This window comes from Haliotis rubra, unplaced genomic scaffold (assembly GCF_003918875.1).
Source record: "Haliotis rubra isolate DU_JTF1 unplaced genomic scaffold, ASM391887v1 Scf773, whole genome shotgun sequence".
NCBI lineage: Eukaryota > Metazoa > Mollusca > Gastropoda > Lepetellida > Haliotidae > Haliotis > Haliotis rubra.
The window spans coordinates 266080-280599 of record NW_025767494.1 but is presented as its reverse complement, the minus strand read 5'-3'; the positions used below and the strand labels follow the sequence as shown (position 1 = coordinate 280599).

Here is a 14520-nt window from a genome sequence, read left to right as displayed (position 1 = left end):
TAAAGCGTTGGCTTATCACGCCGAAGAGCCGGGTTCGATTCCCTACATGGGTACAATGTGTGAAGCCAATTTCTGGTGTCCCCACCGTGATATTTGCTGGAACATTGCTAAAAGCGGAGTAAAATCGAACTCACTCAAATTGTATGATGTAAACAAACCTGGAAACAAAACCAGACAAAATCGAGGATTCGAACCACCATTACCGACTCCTATCGCACCTAAGGGACGTGACTCTGTGGCGCTTTGGTCAACTGAGCCATCGATGCCCTATAAATAACATCAATGTTTCTATCAATCATGTAAAGAGGATGACAAACAAACCCAGACAGAATCGAAGATTCGAACCACCATTACCGACTCCTATCGCACCTAAGGGACGTGACTCTGTGGCGCTTTGGTCAACTGAGCCATCGATGCCCTATAAATAACATCAATGTTTCTATCAATCATGTAAAGAGGATGACAAACAAAACCAGACAGAATCGAAGATTCGAACCACCATTACCTAATCCTATCGCACCTAAGGGACGTAGCTCTGTGGCGCTTTGGTCAACTGAGCTATCAATGTGTGAACCCATTTCTGGTGTCCCCCGCCGTGATATAGCTGGTATATTACTAAAAGCGGCGTAAAACCAAACTCACTTACTCACTCTCATTTATCTTGATGAAAATAAATCTAACTTTTATTTCCAAATTACAGAAATGTTACGGTGATCTATCCGGACACGATACGAACATATTTTATGTTTACACAAAGGGACAAATTACTCAGGGCGTGATCAAAGCACTCTCCAAGGAACTACTCAACGAAAGGCAGTCATATAAGAAACTGACGTTTGTTCCAAGATTAATACACCGCATACTAATATCTGAACATATTAAAAACTATGTTTGCTTTACTTACAGAATACATATGCCTAGAAAAGCATGTCACATACAAGAAAGAATTCAGATTCCATTGCTGATGTCCTGAACATCGTTAAAGGTGCAGAAGGAGCATGTATCTGGTAAATGAGCTTTGATTACCGTCAAATTGAACTTTTTTTATTTCAGCATAACATGGCAGCCTATCTTATACGAATCCGGGATGATGTTCGTGGCGATGAAATGTTTGCAAATATACACTGCTAAGCAAATCAGAGTATACAGACACTTTTGACGGAAGCTAAAACTGAAACACAACGAAATCATATGGTATTCCATGATGATGCTATATCTGAAACTACGAAATCATATGGTATTCCACGATGATGTGTTTGATACGGGTATCCGAGTGTTTTTTCACCTTAAGCTTGCAGTGCTCGAGCGACTGTTTTTAATAATTATTATTTCAATATTTTAGCAATTTCGATTATCAAATCCCTTACATTTTTCCCGGAGTTAATTCTTATGCCTTCTCCCGGAAAACAAAATGGTCCCTAAAGGTGAACGTTGTCTACTTTTGGTATGTTGAGGTGTAAGACCAATTGGTGTGCGTTTCTTTGTTGTTTAACGCCGCACACAGTAATATTTCAGCTATATGGCGGCGGTTTGTAAATAACCGAGTCTGGACCAGACAATCCTGTGATCAACATCAACAGCATCGCAATTGGGATACGATGACATGTGTCAACCAAGTCATCGAGCCTGACCATCGGATCCCATGAGTCGTCTCTTACGACAAGCATGGGTTGCTGAAGACCAATTCTAACCCAGATCTTCACGGGTCCAAGACCAATTGAAAACATACCGGCTCCTCGTTTACATTTATTAAGACAGCGTTGTGAGGAGGTATGTCATTACTCAAGGAGTAAATTCTGTTTTGGTTAGAGGATAACCATTAATACTGTGTATACACAAGCTTATTAGACATGACGACCAATTCTTCAAGACAGAGGAACATTCACCTTTGCTGTATGTTGTGTCTGCCAGCAACAAAAGGTGGTCGCCGGTTTGATGCTTTGTGAGGTTCCCACTATGACCAGCTACCAGGCTGATTGTCTCGCGTTTTGTTCTCTAAGCATCTTACTAAGATCTTCTATTGGGTGCTAATGGTATCACAAAAGGTGTTTTCCCTTTAAGCTAAATGCCCTCTTAGACAGATTGCGAGCTCCTTTGCCGTCATATAGTGATTGATTGAAGGGTTAGGAGCAGCTATCCAGTGTCTAATGAGCATTGAAGCTGTTTTGATATTCCGCTATCAAAGGGGGCACTTCAAAGTGAGGATTACAGAGTTGTATTTTAAGAATGAAATTTAGAAGACACGAGCTACTTCGAGAGTGTATATTTTCGCTTTGTTGAACAAAAAGTGTATAGGAAGACGCTTGATGTAATACCACGCCCAAGATCACACCACGATCAGAGCGCCTCGAATGTCATAAGTCAGTGTTAAAGTATGGAATGAACCATCGTCTTAGCAGTAGGAGCCTGTTTGGATTGGCACCAACGGCAGTGAAGGTATTGGTACCTTGTCATCACCTCAAAGCCTTTATCTCATTGACGCAAACAGCTGAAGTAGGAAAGCAAAATAGTTGCATCAAATGTCAACATATTCGCTTTTCTATTTTGAGAGTAGAACACGTTGTCGAGGAGATATAATATTCCCAACAGGGAAAAGATGAGACACGTTTATTCAATACATGAGAACAATACGCAGTTGGTGACATTTAACTTGCTTTGATGATTTCAGTTTCTTTAGTCTCACTGAAATTAGTGAACGTTTTTGTTGATAATACGAAGTCAGTGCATCAGGTGAGTAGGTTTTACGCTGCTTTTAGCAATATTCCAGCAATACAGCTGCGGGGGACACAAGACATGGGCTTAAAACATTGTACCCTTGTGGGGAATCGAACCCAGGTCTTCGGCGTGACGAGCGAACGCTTTATCCACTGGGCTATCCCCATCGCCCCCGCAACAAATGTGAGATGTCGAGATGTTTCGCTCTCAAGATCTGTGTACATGGGTGAACGAAACTGATTGACTACCAAAACCATATACTAGGGATGTGGGCTTTGCTGGCAGAATTGTCAGCTTGCAACAGATGTAAACATTTGATCTTAAATTTCCCTTTTTTCTCAATAAAACCACATGACCTCTTTCGCCAATTCTTTATATAGGGTTATGCTGACTGTTGCCGTTCTCGCAAACTTGTTTACAGATCCAGTCTATAATGGATATAATTAAATGTTGGTTGGAGTTAGGACGAAAACATGTTCTGTGAGAAGGAGATTTTTGTTCTAAATCACCCCTTTGTGAGTTATCTTGACCTGTATTTTTTAAGTTCAATAACGAAATTATCACACGAAACATTATTATATCCCTTTAAAATGAAGTAAGTACACAAATATTCAATGCCTGTGATAAAGACGCATCAGAGGGAATTATATATAGAAACCTTCAGTCTTGAAAAAAAATAGTTTATTTCTTCCAGCTTGTAGTTTAAGGAAATGAATCGATAGATCTCGGCAACAGGAGTGCTACACTGAATAATGCAGCCATCTGTTTTTACGTTCCTATCGGAATGTGTCCATATCTTCAAAAATCAGGTCTCTATCATTATTCTATATTGTAGATATTATTCACACGTTTTATACTGACTGAAATGATGGTGCTAATTAATTATCACAAGCCAAAGACGTGTACTGACAACACATATACTACTCAAACACAATTAAGGAACACCCGATTCTACTATTGGAACGATAATGTTTCAATAGTGAACCAGTTATGGGATGAAATGATCGGATGGTCCTTAACATATTTTGAGTAGTAGGAAAGTGTTTATGATTTATTAACTGTGAAAAACAATCTGAAGGTATAACTCTTAGTTTTGAATGACAGGCCATGACAGAATTGGTGAATACGTTAAAGAACTATGCTCTTGATACGTTACAAATGTCAACTAAAATCGACAACATGGTTTCTGTCACTATAGATACACGTAGTTCACATAGAATTTATAGCATGGAAACACAGCAGTGCCATATAAATGTAACACGTGGAACGTCAGCGCCGACGAAATAGAATCCACTTGGAGTATAAGGCAAAACAATTGGAAATGGTATACCTAGATCACTCCAAATCAGTCATGGCAAAATGTAATCATGTCCTGCCATATCGGCACCAAGCGCCACGATTTGGGGAAAGGTGTGTTTGTTGCCTACCACTTTACAGTAGCACCCTCTCAGAAGTCTATGCTGGAAGCACGGTCCTTTCAACGATTCCGATTTTATCACACGTTTGGATTGGATTGGATTATTGGATTGGATTATTCAATGCTTTATTCACTGATACAACTAATCTGGATGTTTAATCTACTTTCAGCGCATGATATACACTTTGATATATAACAGTTTCACTTTATTGACCAACATGCACGTGGACACATTGGTTTACCGTTTTAGAGATATATTGCATGTCAGTTGCATTGGTATAGATTCTATCTATGGAAATATGTGACACTACTTTTGGACATATGATATGCTTAATAACTTGATGTGTCGGATCTACGTGGAAATATATAACACCAGAGACAGACTAGTCTCGATGATCAACAGAGACATTTTCCTCCGGGGGTATTTGGCACCATTGTGTTGAAAAGGATATCAATGGATCTCTGAAATCGGTGATGACACCAGGTGTTCGCGCGAATGGTACGCACGACCTAGCGTAGCGCCAGCAACCGTTACCCACATCTCTCTCTCTCTCTCTCTCTCTCTCTCTCTCTCTCTCTCTCTCTCTCTCTCTCTCTCTCTCTCTCTCTCTCTCTCTCTCTCTCTCTCTCTCTCTCTCTCTCTCTCTCTCTCTCTCTCCTTGTGTATATAAGTTCAAACACTAAGGTAAATACTTCGAGTAATCTTAGATTCGAAACAACCGCAAATTTCGACTCATCGAAGTTCGACACAGCCGTGTCTGACTTTAGACACATATTGTGTAAGTTAATAGAGTCTCGGTTGAAATGTCACCGCATCAAATGTACAAACGAGAGTATTTAATCATCCTGTATAGATACACAAACACAATCAATAATTGCTGATGTACGTACAGCTTAACGTCATCAATTATTCATTCGCAATAATGACAAACCGAGTTTCGTATTATCTATACTTCCACATTTAATGGTTAGTGATATTAACAGCACAATAGCCATGGAATAAACTGGGGAACTTACCAGTATTGCCAGACTGTAATTCCTTCTGCGGCTTTTAGTGCTGCGTTGTCACCTCCATGTCCGTGTATTACACGTGAGTTCTTTGTATTTGAAACTGTGGTATATCTCCCATTAGTTAAGCAAATTGTATCACAGTCAGTGACTCCTGACCTGATGTTAGTGACGATGCTGAACAGTCCTCCTCCTCAACTGAGACAAAAGTTCCAAGTGACAATCCTGCCAGGCTATATATTGCAGCTTGAAAAAAGACCGGTTATTTGAAATATATGGTGGTGGTTTCCTAAAACAAATTGGCTGATTCCTCTCCCGTTGTGTGTGTCAGCGTAAACTTTCTCAGAGTCCCGCCTCAATGTGATAATACCCACTGAAAATCCACCTTCAGATCAGACTCCTCCTGCAAATGTGTCGCTTCAATCCACACGATCCTTAATAGGGTCCTCTTTAAAGCGATTCTGTTCTATGAATAATTCCACTGCTTGTCTTCCTGTCGATGGAGAGACCGGGATCACTTCATTAGGCACGGGCAATGTTGTCATCGGTTTGCACGACGTCGTGTTGCTCAGGTCGGTGGGGCAAGCTGTGGACGTGGACGGTCCACCACAGTCTTCACGCCAAGGAACAGATTGTTTTATTGATAAACCCCTGCCTTACGACAGACATAATTATCCTCTCGCTTTGATAGCGACGAGCTGAGAATCGAATCAAAGCTTTCATTGAGCCTGTGCTTTGATTGATCAGTTGGGCTGACTTGGAGGTGAGAGAAAGCGCGCCAAATCGCACACGTCGAGCAGACGACTTGAAATGCTTTATGTAGAATAATGTCATATTTCATCTGTTGTTGGGGGAGTCAGGCCCATAATTCATAGAAAGCAACGGATCGGAAGCAATTTATCCCTGATGATGAGATTGAAGATTAAATCAGGCAGGTAGAAATGACGATGTTTGTGAGATTAGCAGGCGGAGGCACACTCGCGAGGGCAGAGAGCAGCAGCAAAGAGCGAGGGTGGGTGAGAGGTTCATCTGACTGCCGATAGCCATTGTACCATGCAGAGCGGCAACCTGGTTCAGTGTATGCGCAATCTCGGCGTTGAGAGGGTTGGCAGTTAGTAATGATTGCTAATTACTCATGATATCTCCCCATGAAGAGTCAGTATTACCTATGTTATATAAAGTACACACATAGATTTCCCATGTGTGTGGAATACTGGCTGACTGACTGAGTATGGTTTTACTCCGCTTTTAGCAACATTCCAGCAATATCACGGCGGGCAACACCAGAAAAGGGATTCACACATTGTACCCATGAGGGAAATCGAACCCGGTCTTCGGCGTGACGAGCGAACGCTTTAACCACTAGGCTACCCCACCGCCCCTATGTGTGTGGAATAAAATTATCGGGAAACTCTAGAAAGGTTGATATCTGACGACTGTTCGCTGTGTGAATGATATTTTGTTAGATTCCGTTAATGCAAGACACCAGTCAAAGTTAAAGTAAAAACCATTATCGAACCTCTATCTAACGTCTGTTCCTTGTGTGAATAATATTTTGTTATATTCCCTTAATGCCACACGCTAAACTCTTTGGTATGACGCAACCGGGAATCGAAACACCGACCTTGTGCTCTTCGGGGAGGCGCTTAATCCACTGGGCCACGTAGGGTTCAAACCTGAGTCTTCTTTATGACGATCGCATCTCTATCAGCTTTGCTATTCCACCCCCGCTCGCTTGTTTGGGCCACTTCATATATTTTTCACGTAACGATCTTGAGGTTTTCCACGCAATGAAATCCATAAGGTACATGTGAAATAGTAATGGGGTCGATGAAAGGAAAATCCGTCGATTCAATAAGTGCTTGATAGTGATTTCACTGTCTTAACATTCGTCTAACAGAATAGGAAGCTAATAAAAGAAACATCAGAATATGTCAGGGCAAATACCCCTAGTGCTGATTAACTGCTGAAAACTGTTTCTCCAACACATGGTACCACCAACATTTGAGAGTAATTAATAATCGTATGTTCATGTTCTTGTCCGAATCAACTCTTATGATTTGAAATATAGATTGGGACACAAAAGAACACGCCAATGATCTGTCCGGGTTATCAGAATGAGTACTGTTTTATGCCCTTTTAGCAATATTCTAGCAATATTATGGCAAGGGACACCCGCTATGGACTTCACACATTGCAGCCATGTGGGGAAGTGAACACTTTAACCACTATCTAATCCCGCCGGCCCCTATCCAGCGGAGTGAATCACATCGAATGTCATGTTGTTAAAGGCGGTTTGTTCTTCGCTGTCAGTGATGGCGACCTCCTTCCAGAACAGTACATTGATTCCGCCGTGTAGTAGGTATGACCATCACAATTATTCTCCAGCACATACGAAGGTCTCATTGATCGGGTTTCATTATTATCAACCCTCCTTGTCAATACCCAAGAAGTGCAACCTCATCAAGTCCAATTGACCCAGATTTGTTTTAGTACTATTGGCAACTATTGACTGTGTTCAAAAGTCACAAAGCTGTCAGTGCTTTGTTACATACAGTACTAAGCAAAAATAAACACTCCTTTGTCTCGGTCACGATCGAAGGACCTTTGTTTTGATAATAAGTATACACGCCGTAATTCTTAACATATGATACATGTTTGGCACATTTTAGAGATTTAGATACTCTCTTTTGTGAATTCAGGAGATACGTATTTTCTGTTTTAGATAAGATGGTTTGAAAATTTGATACCTGTAAATCCCATTAAATACCGACTGCACTCATGGGCAATATTCAGGGGGTAATTATAGTTATGTTTTCAATTCAGATGGTCGAAGATAAATTCCTGTCACGACTGGATACATTAATGTGTGACCATTAGGAGATAAACAGATTCAGTTTTCAATTCAGAGGTTCAATGTCAGATTTGATACCTGTTGTTTCATTTGACACCGACTGTGTTGATATGCGATAAGCATATGTTTTTAAGTAGATTTGATACCTCTAAATTCAATTCGACATCGACTGCATCAGGTCGATTATTGTTTACAGTTGGTTGAATACATAACGACCCGTCCGTTATACATGAATATGCTCAAATGTAAAATAAAAAGACTGCATTATGTAAACATCTATTCCCCTAAGAACCAATGAACATTAGCAACATTTAGTTCTAAAGAAATCACGGTTGACACCACCATGTTCTGGCGCGATAGACATGACAGTTCTGACATGTCAGTTGTCATGCTTGCTTCGTATGTATTTTCATCATGCACATGTAGTTATATAGGCCTTTTCTGCTGTCCATTTGATAAACCTATGATGTAAAGTCATTCTGTATAAGCGACAATTGCGTCCTTACGAAGTAGATGCTAATCGTTTCAGAAAATCTAACGATCCTATTATTCATGATAACAGGTAAGTATTTACATTAACAAGTTATTTCAACGAGTATGTATGTAATTTGAAATTTACCACTTCCTCAATAAATTTGAATTATGCATTTGATACCACCTCGAATATCTCATTTATCCGTTCACTCCCGTTTTAATAATAATATCATTCGGGCAGTTTACAGTTACATCAATTACAAAGAGACATGACTCACTATAATGTCTTAACGAAGTCTGAACATGCATCCTTCAAGACCGTTGACCACAGTCCCCCTTTAAGAAACGTCTTCAATAGACTGGTCTGGTGGACAGAAGCTCTTTCCTGAGCGCGGAAGGTCGGCGGGTACTGTGTCTCAGTTGGGGATCCTTATTAAGCTGCGGTAGGAATCGTAGTAGGCTAGCTCTATATAACAGGCATCTGTCCAAACCAGCACAAGCATCCAAACACATGAGCACACACACTATAAAAATGCGATAATCTTGAACACTACGTTAAAACCCATTTCAGCTCATTTCGATCTGAAATAACAGTTTCCAGACAGAAACAATTCTGGTCACTGCAGGCTAGCAATGAGGCCATAAAACCACCGTGCTGCTGAAGTGATGTCACACGCTGCGCGTCAACACTGTTGATGGTGGAATTGTCTCGTCATTTGACGGTTCTAGACAAAACAATTAATGCAAAGATCACATCCATAAACCTGCTGGGTTGTAAAATAGTGTTGTTGGAAAGATATTATGTCTTGCTGGACCTTGTTCGATGGTTTTTGGAGCACACAAACCAAACCCGGTGTTAATTGGGAGTTTATTTTTTCACTTTAAACAACGCTTGTTCTTAAGACTCAGACTCAAGGTCCTGAGTCTTGCCTACCAAGTGTGACCATCATACGAGCCAGAATCCTTCCAGGAATTCAATGGTGCCTGAGTCTCCCGACTGAACCTACCAGCTCAGTATTATTCCACTCTATATACGAGCTCCAAAAATTGAACTCAAAAGATCCCTGAAAACCCATCTTTTCAGAAAATATTACAATCTATAACTTAACTTTCCAAACTATTTTACCCTCGTTCTAGCATAACCTTTGCTTTGTAAATATTTGTAAATATGTAGCGCTTTGCGCATGCTTTATGGTGGAATTCAGCGCATTATAGACACACATATTATTATCATTATTATGTCAGTTTCAGTAACATCATCTTTCAAAAATAAGGTACGCACCTCTCCGGATTTACCCTCTTACCTTCCACACACACACATACACACACACACGCACACGCGCGCGCACACACACACAGACACAACGTGCAAACTATACTTGCACGACAATTTCAATGACATTCTGTAATTATTGAGACAGACTGCTAGATTTACTTATCTTTTATTCTGGTTACGTTTCTGTTAAAGGCACCCCTGATCCAAATCCTGGATCTCAATCCTGTAGATTATGAAATTACGCAGGTCTCAGATAGAAGGAAAAAATAGGAAGGGGAGGGGAGGAAGTGGACTAAAGAAAATCAAGAGTTGAGAGCTGAATGCTCGCAATTTAAAGTCAAAGACACACACTTTTTTGTTGTGACCGTTTTTCACATTCTTTTGGAGTTGAATTAGACGCGGAATTCAGAGTACCCACACTCTTACACGGGAAAAAAATCACGTCAGATAATATATCCTACTACCCCTACTCTTCTTATAAGTTCACCAGAGAGGGCGTGGTTAACGTGGAGGCTCTACGTCACAGCATTTTACTTTTGCACACATTCATTTGTTCGCTGATTCTCTTGCAATTCATGCCGAGGTTCATGACGAAAACAACCCATTCCACATATTTGATACAACAGCCAAGGAAGTTGGATATAATCGCAATGTCAATGTTGATTTTGTTAATGGTTCTGTACTGCTGCATGGTTCCAAAAAGAGTGTCAAAGAAGCCAAGTGCCATTTCAAATCGGCGCAGGTTCAGCTTTCTGGCTCGATCTGCTTTTCACCGTCTTGCAATGCTTGGGGGTTTGAATCAGTCATGATACGACCGAGAATATACAGATGGAGTCCTGGAAAAGTCGGTTAAAAAATTGGAATGAGCCCGTATACAGCCTCAGACGCATCTGGGCATAGAGTCGCCTTGTCGTCTTTTGATATATGTCAAATGAAAACATTTGTATCGTTGTTGAAATGTCTGTCCCCTTAGGCACATATCTGATTGGCGACCTCGCCTTCGAAATGTCCATCTTACATCTCATTTACCAAGTTGTCCAACTCACTATTGTCTTTGGTGCTTTTGTTACTATAATTTGTACTTTACTGAGACGTGTAATCCGAAATATAACACATGTTACATTCATGACGGTAGACTGACCTCTGCTTATCACCATTAAGCAGGGGCTTGTACTTTGATCGATCTATCTAACACGTACTATTAAGTTTGTTTCCAGCTATTTCAAATGAGCATTTCTCTTTTCATTCATAAGGGGCAGATCAAGAACTCATGTAGAAGCCAGACCAGGAAGGCAATTAAATCAACTGAGAAGAAGATAGTAGTGTGTTATTGCAGCACGGATAGCACTGGTCAAGGATTCTTCCTGGATTTGTCCCGGAGATAACGTTCTGCACAAAGTCAACTAGATAGTACATGCGGTACATGACTACAGTCACCGTTCCAGGTAAGCCACACAGCTACAATGACATACGGCTCTACATGTTTGAGAGAAATGGATGTTGACTTCTGTGTACCCTCTTCCACAGTGTGGTGCCTAACTAAATGCTTATCAAAGATCACTATTTCAGAGTTAAAATAAATTTCCAACATAAGATGATAAATGTGGTCATGTTTTACAGAACAAGGTAAGACACAGCTGAAGATCAAAAGTGAAAGCCTTCATGTTGAACGTGAAAAAGAAGGAAATCAGAACTTTGGATTTGAATTACAGCAATTGAGAAAAGTTATAGCTATCGTGCCACTCGACACCCTTTCTGAACCTAGTGAGTGAATATTTAACGTCAGCTCCAGAGAACGACCTTGCCCAATCATCCACCAAAGTATATTTTTATTCACTTGGCTCAAAAGGCAGAATAGAGGGAAGAAACTGTATGATTGGACCACGGAAAATCAGGTGCTCAAGACAATGGCCTACGTGAACGTGAAACGTGCCTCGTTTCACCAATGTCCTCTACATCAGAAAGGTTAACTCCTCTATTGATGTAACAGTTCCTGTCCTCTTTGTTCCACATGCAACACTGAACGACACAATTTAAGTTGCATCAGTGAAGGGGCCTCGTCTGACATCCATGTTGATAGATGGCAAAAACAACTGCAATCTGTGAACAGACACATAGTGGAGAAGTTATCAAAAAAAGATGGCATGCTTAATGATTTAATTTCAAGCATTGATCAATCTAAGGAAGATGTCACGAGATATCAACAGACAATTCGTGACGCTGAACAAAAGCAGGTATTTTAGTTTAATGAACGAAGTAAGAGATGTGTGGGAATGTGATCAGAAGCATTCGCGTAGAAAATGGAGAGTTGTCCCACTCTCCTATTGTGTGCTTTTGGTTTGGTACCTCCCAGACTTTTCATTGCTGTCAGGAACACAGCTGTTCCGACACACTATGGTTAATGCAAAAGTCTGCGGCTAATCTGCGGTTGATGCGGCTACTCACTACAAAGGGTTTCGAATTTGGCGATATGTATGATAAATATAAGCTTACAGTAAGCCAACTCAATCAGCCATATCAATCAAACCATGTCTTCTATCAAGTTGTGGGTATCGAATATGCTCCACAACGTCCTCAATACCTTGAATTGGACCTTGGCGAAGCTGACCCTGTTTTCTTTCTTTTAAATATGAGAAGCAGCAGAGATGAGGGCTACAACCAGGAACCATTTTCCTAAATATATTTGATATGAAAATAGCTGGGGATTCTAATGGACCATTAATACTGACGTTATATCGTCAAATGCTGTACTTGATGTAATTGGCAGAACCCAATTACGTGTTAAATATTACGGCAGATGTATCAAATATTGGTGCAGAATATTACATATGGACGATAATCGACATCCCAAATCATGTTATGAAATGTTAAAGCTGCAAGACGATAGTGGCAGCTGCAACTGGGTTACGCATGTGCGTCTACTTTTATTCCGAACTGGATGTTCTTATGTTTGGATTACACAGGAATGTGGGAATATTGAAATGTTTATATTATTCAATTTAGACGAAAATGTCAAGATATTGAAATTCAAAATTGGCATTCTAGGATAACATCATCATCCTTTCAAAAAGACTATGGAGCAATCAAGTCCAAACTGGAACCTGAAACAGACATATTGGAACTCTGTCATAACAAGGACCTTATATGCATTTTTTATGCAAATTCCGCTGTTTAACCATAAGTTGAATGTTCAACAACAACATCATAATAGTAATATAAATAACAATGTACTGATATGTGACAAATGGGATTTTAATATTACACAAGATGAATTTCATTTTTTACTTAGTTATTACCATACATTTCCATCAAGTTTAAAATTTAACAACATATGCACATCTATTGAAGTCTATTGGAATGTTTATAAAGCGTAACTTGCCTGTATGAAAATGAACTAATTACATTGTTTTATCTGTCCATCCGCAACATATTGTTTTGAATGTTTGTACTCTTGGTCATGTGGCCTCAAATACTGAAAGAAACTTCTTCTTCTTCTTCTTCTTCTTCTTCTTCTTCTTCTTCTTCTAAAAATCAAAGATAAAGACGCCTTTGCTGTGCCTAATTAACCGAACTCTGAAATCCTCCTCCTCGATTGGAACAGTTGTGTAAGTGGAATATCACCGTACTACACGGTACAAGTCAATCTATGTGGTCAATGTTACTCCACATTTGAAACGGAACAAAAATATGAACACCAATCACCTTTAACAATTTCTGAAAAAACTGAATAAAGACCATTCCACATTCATAGATTAAACAGAGCTGATGTGTGATTCTTACGTTTCGACTACCGACATGCAGAATGACTCTTTCACTGTACACGTAATGTACCTAGCCTCATGTCTGAAATATTTTGTATATGAAACATGTTACATACATTATCTGAAATATCCCTGAAATTATTGATTGAGTGAGTAAAGTTCAATATTCTGGGGACACGTGTAATAGGCAATTTTACGAATGTGGGGAATATCTATGAAGAATCGTTCTTTACTTATCATTCTTCGATGGTAAACAGTTGCATACACGGATAATTCAATTTGTGACGATACAACATATAGTTACATTGACAACGTTCCTCGAGTCTGCTTTCTGGTGTCCCCCGACGTAATATTGCCGGAATATTGCTAAAAGCGGCTTAAAAGTAAACTCACTCACTCACTCGGGTCTGGCCTGCTATTATCATCTTAGTTTACATGTAGAAATACCAATGTAATCATTACACACGGTCATTTTACCCTTATGGTTAAATAGAGAATACGTGGACTATCTGGCCTTAGTTAATGATGACATTGCTTGGTGACGTTGTACAACCTTAACGTTACGCCTGTCGTAAGTCTTTATTAAGCAATGGGGGTAATGATGACCTTAGCACCAAGATCGCTGTGTACCAAGGCACGCTCAGCTTTTGGTAAGGGCCTTAAAACTCGAGTTATTCATTACATTTACATTGTCATTTTCGGTGGATTAACCTTGTAATTTAAGCAGTTGCTCGTCACACAGTAGAACCGGGTTCGATTTCACACATGGATTCAATCCGTAAATTCGATTTCTGGTGTTCCCTGTCATGATATAATGCTGGATTCGGGGTAAAACCACACTCACTTACTTTAATGTGAAGAAAAATGTATCGGATATAATTATTATACCTTTTGAAAGTAATAACTCTGAACAGGTTCATATTTCGAAAAAGTTGAAATTCCCGTCCATTCCAAATGTATAGTGTGATATCAAACCAGCCTGTTCAATACAGATTGGACTCTATAAGTGCGTGTT

The 14520-nt window shown here is 39.9% G+C and overlaps 1 protein-coding gene across 2 annotated transcripts in view; it reads right to left on the bottom strand.

The window, feature by feature from the left end:
• Nucleotides 1-14520, bottom strand: part of LOC124260760 (proton-associated sugar transporter A-like) — a 50927-nt gene that overhangs the window by 26677 nt on the left and 9730 nt on the right. The window contains exon 1 of one of the 2 annotated variants that reach the window (XM_046695074.1): nt 5150-5752. The exons of the other annotated variant lie outside the window; for it this stretch is intronic. The gene's annotated coding sequence lies outside the window, so the exon portion shown is untranslated. Of the gene's footprint in view, nt 1-5149; nt 5753-14520 lie in introns of those variants that run through there. 2 annotated transcript variants of the gene reach the window in all.